Source organism: Cupressus sempervirens, chromosome 4 (genome assembly GCF_028749045.1).
Source record: "Cupressus sempervirens isolate cs-2001-9-10 chromosome 4, ASM2874904v1, whole genome shotgun sequence".
NCBI lineage: Eukaryota > Viridiplantae > Streptophyta > Pinopsida > Cupressales > Cupressaceae > Cupressus > Cupressus sempervirens.
Genome location: NC_143121.1, coordinates 296,018,157 through 296,039,641, shown reverse-complemented (window position 1 = coordinate 296,039,641; position 21,485 = coordinate 296,018,157).

The window sequence follows — 21,485 nt, the reverse complement described above, 5'->3', positions numbered from 1 at the left end:
AAAAGCATCCCTATAACACCATTTTTGGTAGGCCAATCATATTTGAAATAAATCATATTTTTATCATACAAAATTTTAGAATAAGAATTACAAATTTGCAAAAACAATAATCATTTTTAAAAAGAGAATTTAAAAAAGAAAATGAATATTAAATAATGAATCTCTCATATTTTTTAATTAAAGCTTTTAATTATTTTCAAGATGTGAGAAATAATGTATAATTCTTAAAAATAAAATATCTTTATGAATAGAATAATCATTTGATATTTTCATCTAAATGAGTACAATTTGGCATCCCTATAACACCATTTTTCATAGGCCAATCATATTTGAAATAAATCATATTTTTATCACACAAAATTTTAAAATAAGAATTACAACTTTGGAAAAATAAAAATCATTTAAAAAAAGAGAATTTAAAAAAGAAAATGAATATTATATAATAACTCTCTCATATTTTTGTAATTAAAGATTTTAATTATTTTCAAGATGTGAGAAATAATTTATAACTCTTAAAAGTAAAATATCTGTATGAATACAATAATCATTTGATATCTTTTATCTAAATGAGTACTATTTGATATCTTTTATAAAAATAAGTAAAAGAATTAGTTTTTTTTCATTTGCACAATAGTTCATTAGTGCTTCTTTTGATAATTATAAACTTTGCAATGCACTAAAATGTAGATGAGAATTATGCACTATGGAGCTTGCTCCAAGAAAAGTGTCCCTATAACACCATTTTTGGTAGGCCAATCATATTTGAAATAAATCATATTTTTATGACACAAAATTTTAAATTAAGAATTAAAACTTTGCAAAAACAATAATCATTTTAACAAAAAGAAAAATAAATTAGTTTGATTGGTTCCTATTAATTCAAATAGCTTGCAAACTGAACGACAAGTACAATAATGATAATAATCATACTAACACTCTTTACATTTGATTTTTTGGTGTGATAAGATAAAAACTACAATTTTATTGTTGAAAATAGATACCAAGGTGTGAATCATTTAATCATGTATGATTAACCTTTAATGTAATAAATTAAATTAATAAATAGCAAAATGAATATTTAATTTTAAATAAAATAAAAAGATTTAATTATACTTGATTTTCATTATTAATTGAATAAATAATTCAATATTAGAAATTATAATTTCATCTTAGTTAAATTTAAAATTTTAAAAAATTAAAGTTAACGTTTTTTAAGTTAAAGTATTCACATAGATAAGATATCATTTTTTAATATATTTACAATATAATTAATGAAAATTTTAACCTACTCTAAAAATAAGTAAACTTAACATTAAATATTGTGTTTGTCACATAGGCTAGCAGCAATGAATATTCCTTCCTAATTCACTTTTGTCCAGCTTTCACATGGGAGAAAGCAACCACTATAATAATTTCAAATTATAAAATATAAAATGTACACATAAGCTGCAAAAAAACAACTATACTACAATAATTTAGTAGCAAAGAATGCAAACGAAAAAATCAATATTATAACAAGCTCCTTAAATGTTGATTATTATTGGTTAGTCAAGGCATAATGCTTGAAATTTGGCAAGAGATAAAAAGAGAACCCCGACATTAAAAAAAAATGAATATAACTTAAAAAATTGAATTATGGATCATAACTCATCAAACACAAGAAGCTTATTTGCATCTATTTGATACTAAATAACATGTGAAACCCCATTAATAACAATATTATTATTATTTGAAATAATCTTTGCCTTCTGATCCACGGTTATTGGGTGAGCAGGTGGTGGAAATAATTTTGTCAGTTGGAATGGCCATGATTTACCAACTATTGGATCATAACGCTTCATCCCCCACTCAGCTAAATGCATTGGCAGTAACTCCACAACCACTAGAACAAAATCTTTGGGATTCTATCGGTGTGCCAAATTCTGATTTAGATTGGCTAGGTCATAGTTCAGTTTCATGATTTCGCTGCGGAATTCCCTTTGTTGGTCTCTAGCACCTCTGTTCATGTTCTTACAGATTGGGCACAATTGCAAAGCATTGTTTTAAGGATTCATCTTGGAATTCCCCTTCTTCCAATTGGGGGTATCTCTTATGTTGCTGTTCTAAATCTATTTGCTGCCAAACTTATTGTATTTGTATTGTGTAGAAGTTTAGAGTGGGTTATCTTCAGATGGGTGATAACCCTTTGTAATTTTTTGTTATTAATATATACATACATGTAAACTTTAGGGACGATGCTGGGTTTTCTTCACTGATTCTTTCCCAGTTGATCTTGTTGAATCAGATTAATAAATATTATAGTAGCTTGCCACTTTTTCTTTAAAAAAAAAAAAAAACAATATTATTATTATGAAAAATGTTATTATGAAACAAAGACTATTTGGAATTAAGATTATAATAAAAAATTACTGACAAATCATGACATACAAATTGCATGGCTTCCTTCCCCATCGATATGCAACTAATTTTGTTTGAGTGTTAACACAAAATTCTAAATAAAGTTGGAATTTCAATACTACAATGAGTGAATTTTGAAGTCAATTTTGTCTAGTCCACGCACAATGGTTGATTCAATTAAAGAAAATTAGTCCAATCTTCTTGTTTCTCACATCATTTATTCTTTATTAGTTCCCAAAGGCAGGATACTATTGCTTTCATCCAATTCAATTTTTCAATTAAATTGTTCAATCAACTCATACAATTGAAAAGATTAAAACAAATTTCAAATGTTTATATTTTTCTTCTTCTAATTTTTCATTATTTTATAAATCACATTTTTAATTCACTCTATTGGATCATTTTATTTTTGATAGGAAGAAAATTCAATTTTCTATAACAAAAATACAAATATTTCCTAACAACTCTACCATGCATTAATTACAATTTTATCTTTTCCACATTTGTGACATGTTCATTAGATTTTCAAAAAAAGTAATAATTTTATCTTCCACCTCACACCACTTTGAACAAAAATAATGTCTAAACAATATTAATTATCACAATTTATTTTTCTTACCAAGTTCAAATATAGAGTTAAATATTTTATATTTTATACTTTAAATATATTTATTAGTTTTACATTGATATATATATATATATATATATATATATTGGCCAATTGTGAAATGCTATTTCTTTAAGTTTACATGATATTTTACTAGCTATTATTTTACAATCTTGCTCTAATGTTTTAAATATCATTTTATAAATTGTTAAACTAATACTACCTCTTAAACTTACTAGATATTTTAGTAGTTTGAATTAAGTAATCAATAATTTATTTGTTAAAATTAAATATTTCAACTTATAATTGAATTGGTAGAAATGACTAGTTCATTCATATAATATAATTTCTATTGTTATTTATATATTTCTTAAAATATTATAATTATTAATTTTTTAAAATTCCATTTGACTCTCTCTATCATTCTACCTTTACTTGTCCTTATAATAACATATCAGTCTCTCTTTTAGCTATCTCTTTCTATCCTTTCTTTATATCTATAGATCTGTATTTTCCTTTTTTTTTCTATTTTCCTTTCTTTTCCCCAATTATTGGCAGGAACTTTGATGCATTGCATCTCTTGATTTAATATGACAACACCATTAAATATAAGAATTTTTTTGTTCCACAATGATAGTTATGTCTAACAAACCACTGAGTAAGATAGGATCTATTGGTTGATCATATATTTTCATCCCTAGCAAACCAATGAGATAATAAAAATTACGACAACAATTTTTTTTCCTAGTGTTCGACATCACTGAATTGTTGGGCAGCAAGTCTCATAGAAATAAGCCTATCAACTTTATTAGGAACATCTATTTACATTTTGTATATGTGTAGTGGAATATATAAATTAGTTTTAAAATAAATTGAATTTTTTATTTAGCACAAGTAGATGTTCTTAAGTAGTGGATATTTTCCACAATAAGCCAAATTGTAATATTGTTAAAAGGATTTAACTACTCATGAAACATGGGTCAATGAGTTTGACTCAAAAATTATATAGTTAAATTGTAATTGCAATATCACAATTATCAAAATTTGACTTGTCGTGTAAAATATATCCTACTTATTAATTGACGAGCTAAAAGGGCTTTCTAATGAATGTTGGTGAAGGTTTTGCAAATGGGTTTGAAAGCATGTCAGTTCAACCATGGATAAAACTTCATTGTTGAGCATCACTTGAATCCAATGAGTGCTAAGAGTATCATTCACTTTCATGAGAGATGGGTTCGTGTGAACCTCTACTCATGAAACATAGGTAAATAATTTTGACTAAAAAACTATATAGTTAAATCCTAGCAGCAATATCAAAAAAATTGTATTGACAAAGATTAACAATAAAACACCAATAGTGGCATGTTGTGATGGTTAAGTTGTTGCGTTGTTATCCTTGCCATCAAGGTTCAAATCTCATGGGGATGAGGTCCCCTGTTTGTGGCCTCACTAGTTCATAGCTCCAGGTCAAAGCATTTACCCCTCTTTAAAAAAAAAATATTAACAATAAACCATTTAAAATGTTAATTTATTTATATATAATAAATTCGATAATGAAAAAAAAGTAAGTTATAATATTGTACATGTAAAATTGGACTTATAAATAGATAGATTTTCTAAAACATAAAATTACATATGTTAGTAAAAGTCATTTTATTTAATTTTATTAAGAAAAGTAGGGTAAATCATGGTGGAAACATTGTCCTAGCATTGATATTCCAACAGAAATTGCATGTGCAGGAAAATGAGAGATGTTGGTTGGTCAAAACTATTTGACTTACATATTTCACAATATGCATAGTACGGATGTAAGTGAAAATGATTAAATCACTTTTAACAATGCGTATTATTTTCTATGGATTTGACATAAGATTTCAAAGCATTATTTTTTGTTATGCTACAAAGGGTGAACACAATATTGAGAGCTGTTGCTTTAGGTGAACCTAATTAAGATGCAAATATTTTCAACTGCATATGAATGATTTTAAAGGTTGTAATTTTATAAAAATTATCAATGTAATGTTTTAAATGCATTTTAAAATGTAATTAGTAGTGGAAGAATAAATGATTCTTGTTTGTGTTATTTTTGGTTGTTGAAATCTCTATTTTTGGTTCTCTATTTTTTCTATTTTTAAATCAACAATTAGCTCCCATCACCCCAAAAATGAATTGGAGGTTTGACGAGGACTTGCAGAGAATAAAGGAAAAGCGCATGACGAGAAGGAACAATTTTTACATTTTTTTAGTTCTTTCTATTTAATGTTATTTCAAAAATACTTTGTTGTTTTATTTTGTGTGAGGCCTCGCCTCGACCCTTTGTAGCCTTAGTTGTTACATTACTATTATTTTGATACACACAACTTGGGATGTCGAGACATTATCTGATGCTTAGAACATATTATATTATTTCATGTTGTGTGATGTTACTTTCAGATATTTGATGTCCGTCATTTAATGTTTTATGTATATATGTTGATGAATTAAGTAAAAGGTAGGATTAACATTTTGGTTTAAGATATTTTAAATAGTTAAGAATTGAATAGGATGAGAGGAACCCTGATTTTGTTATAGATGGATGTTTTGATTTATGTGATTCCTGATACGTATATATACATATGTACATGTTATTTTTGGGTCTACTGATGTGTGCAATGAGTGTGCAGATATTTTAGCCAAGGAAACCGATGGAGGAACAAAATTGATCTCTATGCGCTAATTTTGGAAACCTTGTTGTTCGTAATTAAATTAAGATGTATGTATGCATCCTTATGTGATCAGTAAATGTTAATGTTTGTAACTATGTTTCTTAGTGTCGCTTGACACTGGTGAATTGTTTATGTTCTTCTTCATACTAGCTAGGGTTAGCTGTGTAACCTCTGGTCCTAAGTTGGTTTAAGTTAGTATCTTTTGCTAATTTGGTTCTTAATCGAGTTTAGTCATCTTTAATCTAGATTAGTTCTTAATCTGCATTTTAGAGTTGTTAGTTGGTCCTAATTATATTCCTAACTTTTGTTTGGCTCTAAACCTATTCCTAAGGCTTTTAAACATGAAATATTTATACGCAATGGGTATGGATATGGGTTGGGGGTCTTTTCCAACCCCTAAGCCCCTTTTGTTGACTTTTGAGATCACTCAAAAAGTCTCATTTTACCTTTGTGCGAAAATTGCAAGTGGTTACCATGAGTTGCCTTACCTCACCTCCATTTAGTGTTTAACCATAGTGTGGATTGAGTTAGGAGCTTCTAGATTTGTAGGTGGGTGGGATTAGTTATTGATCCTTTTGGTGGTTGAGTTTGAGGCTTATTTAGAGGCCCTTCTTGGAGTAGTAGAGGTTGTTACCCAATCTCTACATTTAGAGAGGAGTCTTGGAAGATTGGAGCAAGGAAGGGAAAAGCTCTACTCAAACTTGTTCATTGCCATTACCTCTTTGTGAAGGTAGGAATTCTCATCTCCCTTGTACAAATTTTCATGTTTGTTTCATGCTTATGCTACCTTGTTGTTGTGTGGATGTTTGTATGTTTGTGGGTATGTTGGGAAGCTTTGAAAACCATGTTATTTTGAATGATTTCCTTTCATATTTATGTTTGAATTTTTGAGATGTTCTTGCATGGGTGTTTTGGCATTACTCACCCTTGGAGAGGGCAGAAGTGGCCAATTTCGAGAAAGGACATTTTAGTTGGACTCCAAAAGCATAGAGTCTATTCTCAAGACGAGAAGAGGGAGAGAGGGTAGGGTGTTATGGGCCCCTACCTGTCAGCACAAACCACATATGAGCTTTGGCATGTAAGAATGGAAGAACGGAAGTTCTTGATTTATAGCCCTGATTGGGCACCTGGTTTGGTATTGTGTCTGACATCTCCTTTTGGAAAAATCCAGCTTTCCTAGTTTTGATTCAGTGTGAATCCTATCGTGATAACCTTGTTTGGATATGCTTGTTTGAATTGTTTCTTGGTCATGCTTGTTGTCTCCTGATCAGATTCTGTTCCCTCCACGGTTCTTAGAAATGTGTTGTAGAAATTGATATGGAACCCTTGATGAGGGTCATGAAGGAAATTTAATTTAAGTATTGTAATTTAGGGTTGAAATCCTATGAAATTTTTATCTCAAAACCTTGTTATAATGGCAACAACGCCGGGTTTTCTTCTTGGTTCTTTCTCAGCTGAGCCTTTGAATCAGGTTTGCCAATAAAATTGGTGTTTGAGTATAATGGGTTATCATGTGATTTAATCATAATTTTAATTTAGATGGATGCACATCAAAAATATGATGGAATTGATGTTGAGTTAATTTGGCAAAATTTTAAGTTTTCTTTTATGTTGAAAACAAAAATTACGATCATGCATGTAGATTCAGTTTTCATGATTATTTGAATCAAACAATTATTGCATTATTGAACAAAATGGATAATTCAAATTTTTGGTATATTAAGGTTGTAACAAGTCTTTATATATTTTCTTTAAAAAGAAATAATGATAAAGGTTGAATTATTCCAAATTCAAGTTATATAGGAGAACAAATGATTATGGTGTTATTGTGACTCAAACTATTGTATGAATTTTTAAATCTATTCAAATATATATATATATATATACCTTGGGAAAAAAAAAATACATGGCTTTGAAATCTATACTTAGAAATTTTGTTAAAAAAAAATGTATGTTTCAAGATAGTAAACTCTCTGTCTTTTGTATTGGAAAAGAATTGTTACCTTTTTGGTAACAGAGAATCTAAAAGATTCTCTTATTTTCCTCTTTGCTTTATTGAATATTGTATTAAAATTAAAAATAGTAATTAAATAAACAAAAGAAAAAAAAAAAATTTTTAAACTAAGCTAAATATCCTAAATATCCTCATCTCCCACCTAGAAATCTTTTTCCAATTAATATGACTTATATCTTAAGACTTGACCCTTTTCTCATTAGCTGTGATTTTAAGGTGATGATGTCACCCCCTTGTCCCATTATTTTTTGGTCCAGTATGCAAATGGGAGAAAGAGTAAAGTTTTTTTTAACAAATTAATAGTCATCATAGAGATGACATCACCCGGTCACATCCGCTTTGTTTGTAGACTTGGAAAAAGGTTTAAATTTGGGTTGATTCTTTTGTTTTTTCCTTGTTTTTTGGTCGCCACCTTGAGATGGCCTGCGCTTGCCTTGGCCTTGGGCAGAGTGCTTACTCATGGCCAGCGCTTGACCTTGGGAAGCATTTGCCCAAGGTGTAGGTAGGCCTAAGGAAAAGTAGGGTGGGCCAAGGGTAAGTGTAGGTGTTTTAGGGGGGGGTTAGTATAAGGTAGGTGTTAGGAGTTAGATTAGTGTAGGTGTCAGTAGATTTATGTATGTTAGTTTATGTTGTTTTGTTATTTGTAAACAGTATTAATTTTTAAGTTTTTTTTAATGTGAGTAGTGTTAAAGTTAGCTAGCCTTAAGTTTAAGTTAATTTTAGATTTACATCTATATTGTTAGTTAAGTTAATGATTTTGTTAGTATAGGTTGAGTTTGGATTTTAGTGTTAGTTAAATTTAGTTAAGTTAATTTTTCTTTTATTATGTCAATAATTTTACTTTAATTTTGCTTTAATTAAGTAGTTATATAATTAATTTAATTTATATGTTTTTCTTTAATTCGTTGTTATCATGTTATTGATTGTTAGTTTTAGTGTATATAAATTATTTAGTATGGTTTAACATTAGTCTTATATTATGATTAGTTAGGACTTATGATAGTTAAAATTGATAGTCTAGTTTTTATATTAAAGTTCTTAATTTTGGTTAAGATGAATGTCTAAATGACTAAATTGTTCTATAGTCAAATATTGATTGATAGTTAAGCATTTATTGAGTAAGTATATATATATGTTGTTTTTCTTCTTTTTATTATATTATTAGTATGTATTAAAATTTTAAAATCTTAGTAAATTTGATGTTAGTTTAGTAGATCTTGATATTTGGTTTGTTTTATTTCCTAGTCATATTTAAGTTAAATTGTTTTCTAAACAATTTCAATATATCGTTGTAACCTTAGTGTAATAACATAATCAAAGGTTGATACAAATTTATTAACAAATAAATAGCTATAGAAATGGAATTCTTCTCATCCTTATAAACTTAAGATGTACATAGTTAAACTATTCTGGCTCTTATGAATTCAACTCTTAAACTGTTGTGAACCTTATTATTAATGCTTTTAAAAAAATAAAATAGGTGTGTTTTTGCCTCGTCGTTTGGGCATGACATTTTGTAGACCCCATAGGTTGATGCTTGAATGTATTTTTACAAACTATTGAAGGCATACTAGATCTTAAATAAAAGGCTACTCCCATAGTCATAATAGAGGGTAAGCTACCTTTAAAGAATAAAAAATCTCTCTTACTACTAGCTCAAAACTTATGTATATGCCTTGCCAAGAATAAAGGCTACTATTTTTCACCATCTAGATTATGCCTAATATTAAGAAGAAATAAGTGAATATCTATCCAAATTGGAAAGTAAGTCAAAATTTTCAATTAATATTTTTTGAATTACATTTGATAAAAGAATCATAGAAATATAAAGGTACATATTCCTCTCTATGTTCATCCATCTCCCTCTTGTTATCTTTGCATATCTCCATTCCCCTATATAGAGAGACATCAAACATAGATATGGAGATATGTACAAATAGATATGAATATGGCCATGAGAGATAAAGAGTGAGAGAGAAAAATAGAGGAGATAGATGCAGGGAGAGAGAGATAGACAAGGACACTTCTGGGCAAGGGAAAGAGGGAGAAATATATATGGTCTATAGACCATATATATATATATATATATATATAGAGAGAGAGAGAGAGAGAGAGAGAGAGAACTATGGAGAGATAATAAACTATAGATATAGATAAAGGGAGACATGGGAGAACAAACATAAATTTTTAAAGGCTTAAAGGTATAAGAAAGGGGTGATGGAGAGAGATGGATGGGTAGAGAGAGAAACATTTTTCTAGATGTGAAGGGGGGACACACATATATAGATAGAGATGAATATAGAGTGAGAGGATGGAAGAAAAATGATGATAGAGAGAGATAGATTGAAATGTAAAGGTAGAAATATATCTAGGGAGATACATAAGGAGACATAGTGTAAGAGGGAAAGATATATATAGATGGTAAAATAGAATGATAGAAATATAAGAAGATATATCAATGACGAGAGGGAGAGAAAAATAAAAATAAACATACTTATTTAATAAAAACATTAGACATCACTTATGTTGTAAACAACAACATAAGTAATTGTAAATAATAATACTAAAAGTAAAGAAACATGATAATGATTACAACATATGAATGCAAAAATGATAATTTAGAAGAAAAAAACTATTTTAGGTATGGTTAATTAACAAAATATAGCAAAGAGAACCAAAGGCTTTGAGAAATGAAACCATTTAAAGAATTTTGAAGAAAATTCATTGAAGCATTTAAAATTGTAACAAATATTTAGAAGATAACACATTTTAAAATGTTTCAAGATTTTGGTTTTTTAAAAAACACATCAAACTTAAGTCAAATTAGTAATCAAAAATCTTTCTAGTGAAATTTTCTACTACAACCTTGGCAACATACTATTTTTCTTCTTTCTTGATAGAGTGAGTAGGAGTGGATGGATATTTGATCTTAGTCATAGTCACAAAAGACATAAATTGAGTTAAATGGTTTAAATCCTCATTTAGTTTCTTGAGTCTCATAAATGAACAATGAAAGAGATTTTTTCATAGTATATCCATTCTGCCAAATTTTACTAGGTATGATCTTGGCCTTATCCCTTTTAGATGTTGAGGGCCTTGCACTCAACAAGACTTGATCCCTAGTGGGCTCTTTGTGAGCCTTTCAACTTCACCAATAGACCAAAGGCTCTTTGAAATTACTCACATTTAGATGATGGGAGAGGGACTATTCCATCCTCTCATTGGATTTAAAAATATAACAAGAATTTTATTGAGGTAAAAACAAGCTAGTGGCATTGATGATGAGATAATCTGCTATTTGTTTGTACCCTCAAGCTAACTCACAAGTTGTTCAAAGTAAAAAGACATGACAAAATCTAATGGTTCAAGATGCTATGATGGTCATCTGTGTTTCTTTTATGTTATTGACCATTGGATTGTAAAACCAGCTCTTGCACTTTAAATAAGGAAATGCATACAAAGTAATTAATTAGAAACTTTCAACTACCTACTGCTAACCTTAGCCTATTGGCATAATTTTAACTTCTATATTTTGTTCTATAGTTTTGTCCTACTAACATCCATATCTTTCACATGAATAATTGATTGCATAGTAGGACTATAGATTGTCAATAGATAAAGATATTCATGTATGGATTTAAGTGTTAGATTTATATCTGAACATTGTGCATCATGGGTGGATAAATAATGACATTATATTCTATAGGATCGTAATAGATCTTAGTTATGTTAATGAATATGAAGTCTTGTAGAATAACTTTATAAGTCTTCAAGTTTTGCATATTTATTTGAATATTTATCATTGAGTTTATTCAATATATATACCTCCTATAAGTGGTATCAAACAAGAGTTAAGATCTTGGGTGCTAGTGTAGAAGATTTAAGATCTTGGGTGTCAGTGTATAAATCACAGGTTTGAAAATCAATTAAACATCCCATCACCACTTGTGATAGATGGAGACAATCAATAATACTAGTAAATCCTATCACCATTTGTGAAAGATGGAGCAAGATTACTATTAAATATTGTCATGATTTTGTGACAAAAGTCAAGGAACGGTAATCATGTTATTGTGCTAATCAATATTGAATCACTAGAGAAAGATCTTATCACCATTTGTGGAAGACCTCTGAAGAGAAAATTATCTCAAGGACTTTACTTGAGTTTTTCAGGAAGATCTGATTGTAATTGAGATTAAGATTACTAGTGAAAGGAGATTAAATTATACAATCAAATCTATTAAAGACATGAGGAGATATTAAAGAACATAGTCATAGCTATTGAAGGCATTGATAAAGGACAATAATGAATGTTGTAGGCAGGTAAATATTATTCGAAAAAAATGCTAAATTGTGGAAGCATAATCAATTAAAAAATGAGTTTGTGAAATTTTAGAAATTTTTATAAATTGAATATTTGAAAATATGTTTGAAAGATTCTTATAGCCATTGATTTGAAAATATGTTTGAAATATTTTTATAGCAATTGATTAGAATCTCAATGGTAGGTAGTAATTAAGGAGGAGTGTTGGAAAGTATTAATTGCTACCACTAAATTTATGTACCTTCAAAATATGGTATTTAATTAGAAACTTTTGACCCAACCATCAACTTGTGTCTATTCACATATTTATAAGTAATACATTTTATTCTAGAGTTTTCTCCTACCAACATCCATATCTTTCACATGAATAATTGAGTGTATTGTAAGACTGTAGATTTCTAAATTGTTTTGAGACTTCTATAAATAAGTGCCACATAGAGGCTTAGTACATGCCTTTAGTTTTTAGTATAGATATAGTTTTAATTTAATAAATTTACTATAGTATATGAAATATTTTAATTAATAAAAATTATACAATTATAGTTTTTATAATGATAATTGTACAAATATTCAAATTACTATAATTACATAAATAATTATGAATTATTAATAGTCAATATAATAAATTTAAATTTTATTGTAAATATAATTCTTGAATTTGGTACTATTATATTATAAATAAATTCTAATATCAATACAAAAGAACTTTTATATTAAATAAATAAACTCTAAGGACAATAATAATAGTGATACACCAAAACATCAATGTGGTGGTATGCAATGTAAGCATGAAATAGTGATGGCTATTATGAATGTGCAAGACATTGACAATCATTTTGAGGATAGAAGTGCTCCCAAATTGTTGAAAGAGTGTTTTAGTGGATCCTTTCAAGCTCACAAAACAAACATGTATGCCATTACTATTAAAAAGGGAAGTATTAAATTAGATTTACTTTCATGCTACTGAAATCAGCTAAAAGTAAGTATTATCAAGCTATTGAGTTGAAATTATGATGTTATGATGTGGTGATCATGTCATTGTGCATGTCATGGCTTAATGATGCACTAGCTTTGGATTTTATCTTGATGTTTTGATGTGGTAATATTGTCATTATCTGTACCATAGCTTCATGATGCATTATATTTGGATTCCAAATTCATGCCTATATGATCCCCATAAGTACCTCTGTGACATTGGAAGGGAACATTATACTAGTTTGTATGCATTTCCAAGGATTGGAGACCTGGATCTCCCTGTCTATACACCCATATCTACTTGTGTATATTCTCCCATCAATCTTGGGCTTTTTGTTGAAATGAACCTCTCAAGGATTCAATCCATTTCATATAGCAATTCCTAAAGTTTTGGTGGTGCTCTCATAAATTCACATCTAACATAGTGAAGATACAATGTTTCTCTTGAGTATAATTACATGGTTAATAAATATTTTCCCAATTCATGTAGAGAGTGGGAAGAGAGTAGTGGAGTTTTTGAGTATAATTGACCTTATAAAACCCTCATTTGTGTTTGCATGAATGGTATTAACACAAAAACAAAAGATGCACCTGGTTACATTTGGCTTTTTTGGTGCATTTTTTTCCTAATGTTTCATTATCCTAACAATTTAATTTAAATCTCACATTCTAAAATTTAACTTTCTTAGGTGGTTCATCTAATGATTGGAGATGACCTATCTAAACAAATTAGAACTCAAATTTTTTTATTTGAACATGCCTTGTATTAACATCAATCATGATTTTGGAATAGTTAGTTCTAGTGAATGTGTTTTGGTTGAATAACTTTTGGATCTTATATATGTGCGTGCATGCGTGCGTGTGTGTGTGTGTGTGTATAGACACACACACACACACACACACACACACATGCACGCGTGCGCGCACACACACACACAAACACACACACATACATATATATACACATATATACATATACATATACATATATACATATATTTATATATATGTCTTTTATATATATATATACTCTAGTGATAATCAAAGATCATTCAATATATATAATTAAAACATATTGTAATAAATTTACCAAATAACACACATCCCAACATGATTTTATCCTATATATATCATTATTTTTTATTATTAGAATCTATTTTTACTTACCAATTTAAAACATATTAGATACTATCCTAATGTTAAAATTCATGCTCACTATTTGTTTGAAATCCATGTATTATATAATCACATACAAAAATTTAAAGTTTTATACTAAATAAAATGTGAAATTATGGTTAGAACTTAGTATCACACATACATGTGTAATTTTTTCTATAAGTGTTAGGGATTCTTTAGAAATCAAGAAATTGCATTTTCTGGTCCACCCTTTACTCCATTCTTCCCCAAGATTGGCCTTCCTTGTATAATTTCAAAGAGACTAGATTAAAGATCCTTCAATTAAGTACCATCTTGTCACTATGTAGAATCTTCATTGTATAGGTGTTATTAGTGTTAGAAAGAGGGAATAATAGGGGGGAGATGAGTGAATAAGTGTTCCACAAAATTTTACCAAACTATGGATATATTAGTAACAATCTTTAAAATTGCTTAGATGATCAAATTGAAAATTAAGCATTAGCATAACAAAATGCAACTTAATTATATATATAGCACAAACTAAATGGATTCATTGCAACTTGGGCTTGCATTAGTGGTGGAACCTTTCCTTGGACATCTAGTCCCCCTTGATTTGAAGATTTGTTCAAACCTCTGGCTTGTGATTTTCAATGGGGCCCCTTAAGATATTTACAAGTTGCCATTGGAGATAAGCACTTAACTTAGGGAGTGGATATAGAGTTGTGGGATAACTTGGATTTTCTAAATGGTTCTAGCCTCAATGTGTGCTCAAAGGAGCTTAAGGTTTCCAAGATCCCAAAAAAAGATGGAAGGGTTTGTTGGTGGGTCAATCATCTATAGACCCATCTAGGGATCTCCCAACCATCAGTCATGGGAATGCACGTTTGGAGATTTTCTTTTGGATTCTATGCTAGATAGTATTTCTTTAGGGCTTTTTGTGTTCCTAGTAGTTAGGTTCTTACATTATAGATCTACCATTGATATGGTCAAGAAATGGGTACCACTAATTTGGAATAAAGGGATCTATTGAGGTTGCAACCATGATGGGTGCTCTCTTCCACTTTAAATTTTCTATTGAGGAGAACTGAAACTAGATCTTGGTAGAAACATGGAGATTTGGTAAGAATCTCCTAACATTGGCTAAATGGATGCCAAGTTTTGAACCCAGTACTAATCTACAATGAATTGCTCAGTTTGGGTTAGGCTCCCAGGTCGACCTCTAGAATTTTTGGATGAAAGTATCTTTAAGTGCATTTACATTTTATTGATGCTTGCTACCTATTGTATTTTCTTGACACCAACAGTGTTACTTGGAACACACTAGATTTTTATTTTACTTGGCTCCAACTATTTTTCTGCTTGGCTTGAACTAACTTTTCTTGGCACCTACTATCAATTTCGGTCAAGCTTTGTAGACAATCTTTGTATTAGTAGTTCTTCTAAAGTTTCTAAGTGTAGCCAACCTTTGCAACTTTAAGTAGATTATCAATACATCATTGAACACAATTGTCTTAACTGATCCTCGCACTTCATTACATAACCATAACTCAACCTTTCCTCTAAGTGTTGTTGTTACATCTTATTGATTAAATCCTCTTAATCAATCAACTAAGTGATAGTACTTGGATCTTATAAGAAATTGTCTTACAAGAAAATTGTTAGAAATGCTTTAGAATAATTGAAAGGGGGGGGGGGGGGGGGGGGGGCAGGGCTGGGGGGGTGAATTAGTTAGTCAAGGTATAAAATTACCTAATCAAACTTTTTCACTAAGTATAGTGAGCCCATTCAAACTAATCATGCATCCAACCTTAACATTTTTCCTAGCAAGTTACTCATAAATCAATATGAAAAAATCAAACTCATAAGATCAACACATAACACAATGATTTACGTGGAAAACCAATTTGGGAAAAACCATGAGTAACATGCTACATTGTTTCTCACCCTTTTGAAGTGATGCCCTATGAAAGGCCTACCCTATTAAAGGCTACAACACACTGTTGTATGTGATCCTGTTAAAGGATTTCAAACACCCTATTAGGAGTGTGCCTGATTAAAGGACTTTACAACGTTCAACTTAGAATGTCACCCTGTTAAAGGGTTTCTCAATGACTGTTAGGAAAAACTAAGTCTATAGGATTTTTTCGTCAACTAATACAATTGTAAGAGAGTAACAATTATGGGCTTTTGACCTGATACAACTTACAATTTAACTTGAAGATTTCAAATCATAATTCATCTCACAACTTTTCCTGGCTTTTAGTCTTTGCAGCTCTAACAGCTTGTCGTCCTTTCAAGCTTTGTCTCCTTGAGTCTTCTTGCTCATTGTGCCAATGCAATCTCTTCTCTGTGGTTAGTAATCGAAGTGGAATCTCTATGCTTTGTTCTTCCCTCTCTGTGTCTTTGACTTTAGACTTCACACTACAACAAAACCACTCTCTAACCACACACACTTTGATTCTTTGACCTGTAACTTCTTAAGTAGAAGTTTAGAATACATTTCTCGCTCTTACTTCCTACTCATAGTTTATATTTGAATTGATTTGATAAGATATGATGTATCTTTCCCTCCATTTTATTTCTTCTAGAAACAATTTATGGAATCCACCTATATTCGCCTAAAAATAGTTAACATAGAATTGTGTAACACTAGCTCACCATCCTTATCTTCCACTTGGTTCACAAAATTTAAGGTAACAACCTTATTGTCTCAGATCTGGTGAATCTTTGAATTTTCAAATAATGTAGTAGCTCTGGTGCTCGACACATACTATATTACTTGACACCTTTTGTGGATTAACTTGGCATCTCCTAAATTTTACTGATGCTCGGCACCTATTACATTTTCCTTGCTCAGAACTTGAACTTTTATTGGCATCTAGATACTTTCACTCGACACACACTAGATTTAGCATTTTCTCAACGCTAACTAAAAAATATGCTTGGCATAAACTAACTTGCTCGACACCTACTAATGAATTTGGTCAAGCTTTGTAGACAACATTGTTGCAACTTATTCTTCTAATGTTTCTAAGTGTGGCCGACCTCTCTATCTTCAAGTATATTAACAATACATCATTTTATCAATGTCTTAACCGATCCTTGTACTTCATTACAATAGCATAACTCAACCTTTCCCTTAGGTGTTTTTGTTAAATCTTATTGATTAACTCCTCCTCATTAATCAACTAAGTGAGAGTACTTGGATCATATAAGCAATTATCATTCCAACAAATAGTAGGTTTGACATCAGTGAAAAAACAATGCTTGAAAACATTCTTTATCAACAATCTCCCTTCTTTAATATCTTCAACAATGATCTTTTGAATCATATTCCAATAATCTCCCTCTTTGGCATTGATGACAAACCATGCTTATCAACTAGCCAAGCTGATCAATGAAGTTATCAAAATGATAACTAGCTTTAAATAGTAAATCTAATGCCAAAAAAGAAATATTTTTGGCTTTCATATCTCCCTCTTTTTCATGTCTCCCTTTTTGTTGATTCATACTAATTCCTTTGATCTACTCCCTCTTAGATCTGTCATTCTGATTTCTTTGCTTCTACTTCTCCCTCATAGCTGTTATTTCCTTTCTTCTTCCTTTCAACTATTTCTCCCTTTGATGTTCTTTCTTTTCTCCCTCTATCTATCTGATCTTCTTGATTTGATTAGTTTCTACTATTTGATGCTATTTGATCAGTTTCATATTGTTGGAAATATAGATGGAGTAACTAAGAGGGGGGCGTGAATCAATTACCACAAAAAAAATCCACAAATCCCTTAGATGTCTAATAAATCTATTTACTACTAGCACTCGGTAAATATACAAAAAAAAATGTTGTAACTTGGTAAACACAGTGTACGTTAACTTTAACAAATCTTAAACATGTATAGAAATAACTTGCAACCATAAAAGAGATAGCATGAACACATGAGACACCAAATTTGATGTGGAAATCCAATATGAGAAAAACCACCAATGTAACTAGCTACTGATTTTCACTCTTTAGAACAATTCAATAAAATTGTCACCTTGTGAGAGGATTTGCAAATGGCTGTTAGACCAACTCTATTAAGAGATTTTGGAATCATTTCTACAATGATTAGAAAGTAACAATAAAATGACCTGAATGAGATGCAACTAAAATTGCTGATTATAGATCTCAATTTTGCTCCACTAGATCCTTCCTAATCAAATATAGATTTGCTACTCCTCGAGGATATCTGACCATCCTTCAAAGTTCATTCTCACTTTCAATCATTCCACTTACATGCTCGCTCATTCATTCATTCATGCTCTCACACATATGCATATTTAAAATTCTCAATTTGACCTTTCATATATACCATTCAGATTATCAAGTTAGCTCATTCACAGGTTACAATCACCAATAATCATTACCATAGTCGGCTGGAAATAATACCTAGAATAATTTAGCCTTAATTCACAATTTGACAAAATCCTTCATTGGCCGACCTTGCTTGGAAAACACTATTCCAGAAATGATTTCCTGTGTTAACCAACAAAAGCTTGGTTAACACTGCAAACCTTGCAAAATTCTTTAGTGATCAAGTGAACTTTGTAAACACTAACTTTCCTTTGTTAACCTTGAGAGCTTGGTTAACACTAACTTCTACCACATTTTCCTTCAATGCCTGAGTGAGCTCGGTAGACACTGCCTACATAGAGTAATGTCTAGGAATGCTTGGTAGACACTGAAAATCATCTTGCAAACCAGTTGAGCTCATTAGATGCTAATAGGTAACTAATATGACATCTGTGTAACATCAAACACAACACACAACTAGACAATTGTATCCAACAATCTCCCTCTTTCGCATTGATGGCAACACAACATGTCATAGCATAATGGAATTTGAAAACAAGACTTTCTTTGATAGAAAGTTTCTCCCTCTTTGATTCTATGCCTCAAGCTTCACTCATCTATAATAATCTCCCTCTGTGAAGGAATTACATAGCTTCAAATAGAAAACTCTTTCTCAAACAAGTTTCTCCCTCTTTCCTTCAAACAAATTTCAGAAAGATATGACAGTAAACTCTCCCACTTTGACAACACATCCCAAAGACAACGCATACCAAATAAGTTTTGATGTACCTCAAGTACTGATTCATATGCAATGTTTCCTTGACTATACTGCATAAACTGATAGATCTTCAACTTGGTTCCTATTGATGCATCACTAAAAATTTATTTTAGTGAACTTTAGATAAGAGAATGAACCCTAACTTACCTCTTAGATATAAGAATGCATCCTTAGGTAGTGGCTTGGTGAATATGTCAGCAATCTGTTCTTTTGTATGGACATATTCTAATCTAATTTCCTTGTCCTATACCAATTCTTTGACAAAGTGATATTTTATAGCAATATGCTTGGTTTTAGAATGCATCACTGGATTCTTTGAAATATTAATCGCACTTGTATTATTATAGAACATTACAACCGGTTCTTTGATCTCAACCTTCATGCCTTCCAACAACTATTTAAACCAAACAATATTGGAACAATTTATTGTTGCTGCAACATACTTTGCTTCTATTGTGGTTTGAGATGTGTAATTTTTCTTTTTGCTTGTCCAAGATACCAACCTTTTGCCAAGAAAGAATGCTCCACCACTAGTACTCTTTCTATCATCAATGTTTCCTTCTCAATCAGCATTAGTAAACACTTTTAAATCTAGGTTTCCTCCAAGTTTATACCACAAGCCATAATCTTTAGTTCCTTTCAAGTATCTCAAGATTCTCTTGACTGCCATCATATGATTTTCTCTAGTTTTTGCTAAGAATCTTGCTAATATACCAACTGCTAAAGCAATATCAGGCCTTGTATGAACAAAACACTACAATTTTCTAATTGTTGATCTATATAAAGTTTGGTTTACCTCTTTTGAATCATCATCTTTTGCAAGTTTTAATCCTATAGACATGGGAGTTCCAACTAGTTTAGAGTCTTCCATACAAAACTTCTTGAGTATCTCCTTGATATACTTAGACTGAGTGATGTAGATACCATTCTTTCTCTACTAAATCTAGAGACCAACAAAAATCTCAATCTCACCAAAAATAGACATTTCAAATTCTTTGTTCATATTCTTTGAAAATTATTTGCATTGATCATCATTCCATGTAAACAAAGTATCATCCACAAAAATTTCTACCAAAACAATCTTCTTATCTAGTCCTTGCTTGATGTACAAACTACTATTATCATTAGTTATTTGAAATCCAATTTGAATAAGGTAATTATGAAATCTTTCATACCATGCTCTAGGAGCTTCATACAATGCTTTGTGTAACTTGTAGACCATGTCCTTCTTATCTAGATCAATAAAGCCTTCAGGTTGCTCAATGTAGATTTCTTCATCAAGAATACCATTGAGAGATGCAGATTTGACATCCATCTGATATACCTTAAATCCTTTATGTGTTGCATATGCAAGTAAGGTCTTGACACCTTCCAATCTTACAAAAAGAGAAAAAGTTTCACCATAATCTATGCCTTCTTCTTGAGAATATTCTTTACATACCAATCTAGCTTTGTTCCTTGATACCTATCCATCTTCATTCAGCTTATTCTTGAATACCCATTTTGTTCCAATCAAATTTATGTCTTTAGGCCTAGGTACAAGAGTCCAGGTTTTGTTCTTCTCTATTTGTTCTATCTCTTCATTCATAGCCTCAATCCAACTTTCATTTTCCAATGCATCTTTGACATTTCTGGGTACAAAATCAACAAGTAAACATGTACCTTCTAGCTTGCTTCTTGTCATGGTACCTTCTGATTTGTCTCCAATAATTTGATCTGGTGCATGATCCCTCCTAACATACTTGGCCAATATAGGTTCCTTGCCTCTTGAATGAATTTCATTCTCATTCTCTTGAATTTCAACTTCAAGTTTTGGTTGCTTAGACTCGGTAGGTATTGGCTTGGTAGCTTTAGGCTAAGACTCAGGTCCTTGTGACTCAGTTTGAACTTCTTGCAACTCAATAACTATGCTACACTCAGTAGATACAATCTTCTTATTGACAGATGTGTCTGGCAATGTATCAATAAAAAAAAATCCTTTGTAATCTTTGGGTTCCTTTTTGTTTCCTTCTTCAATCTTTTCTGCAAACTCATCAACTTTCACATGTGCAATTTCTATAAATTTGTGAGTAGACAAATTCAAACATCTATATGCCTTACTTTTGCAAGAATATCCTACATATATTCCTTCATTACCTTTAGATTCTTTCAAGATATAACATTTACTTCCAAATACTTTTAGGTAACTTGTGTTAGGTTTATAGCCATACCATAACTC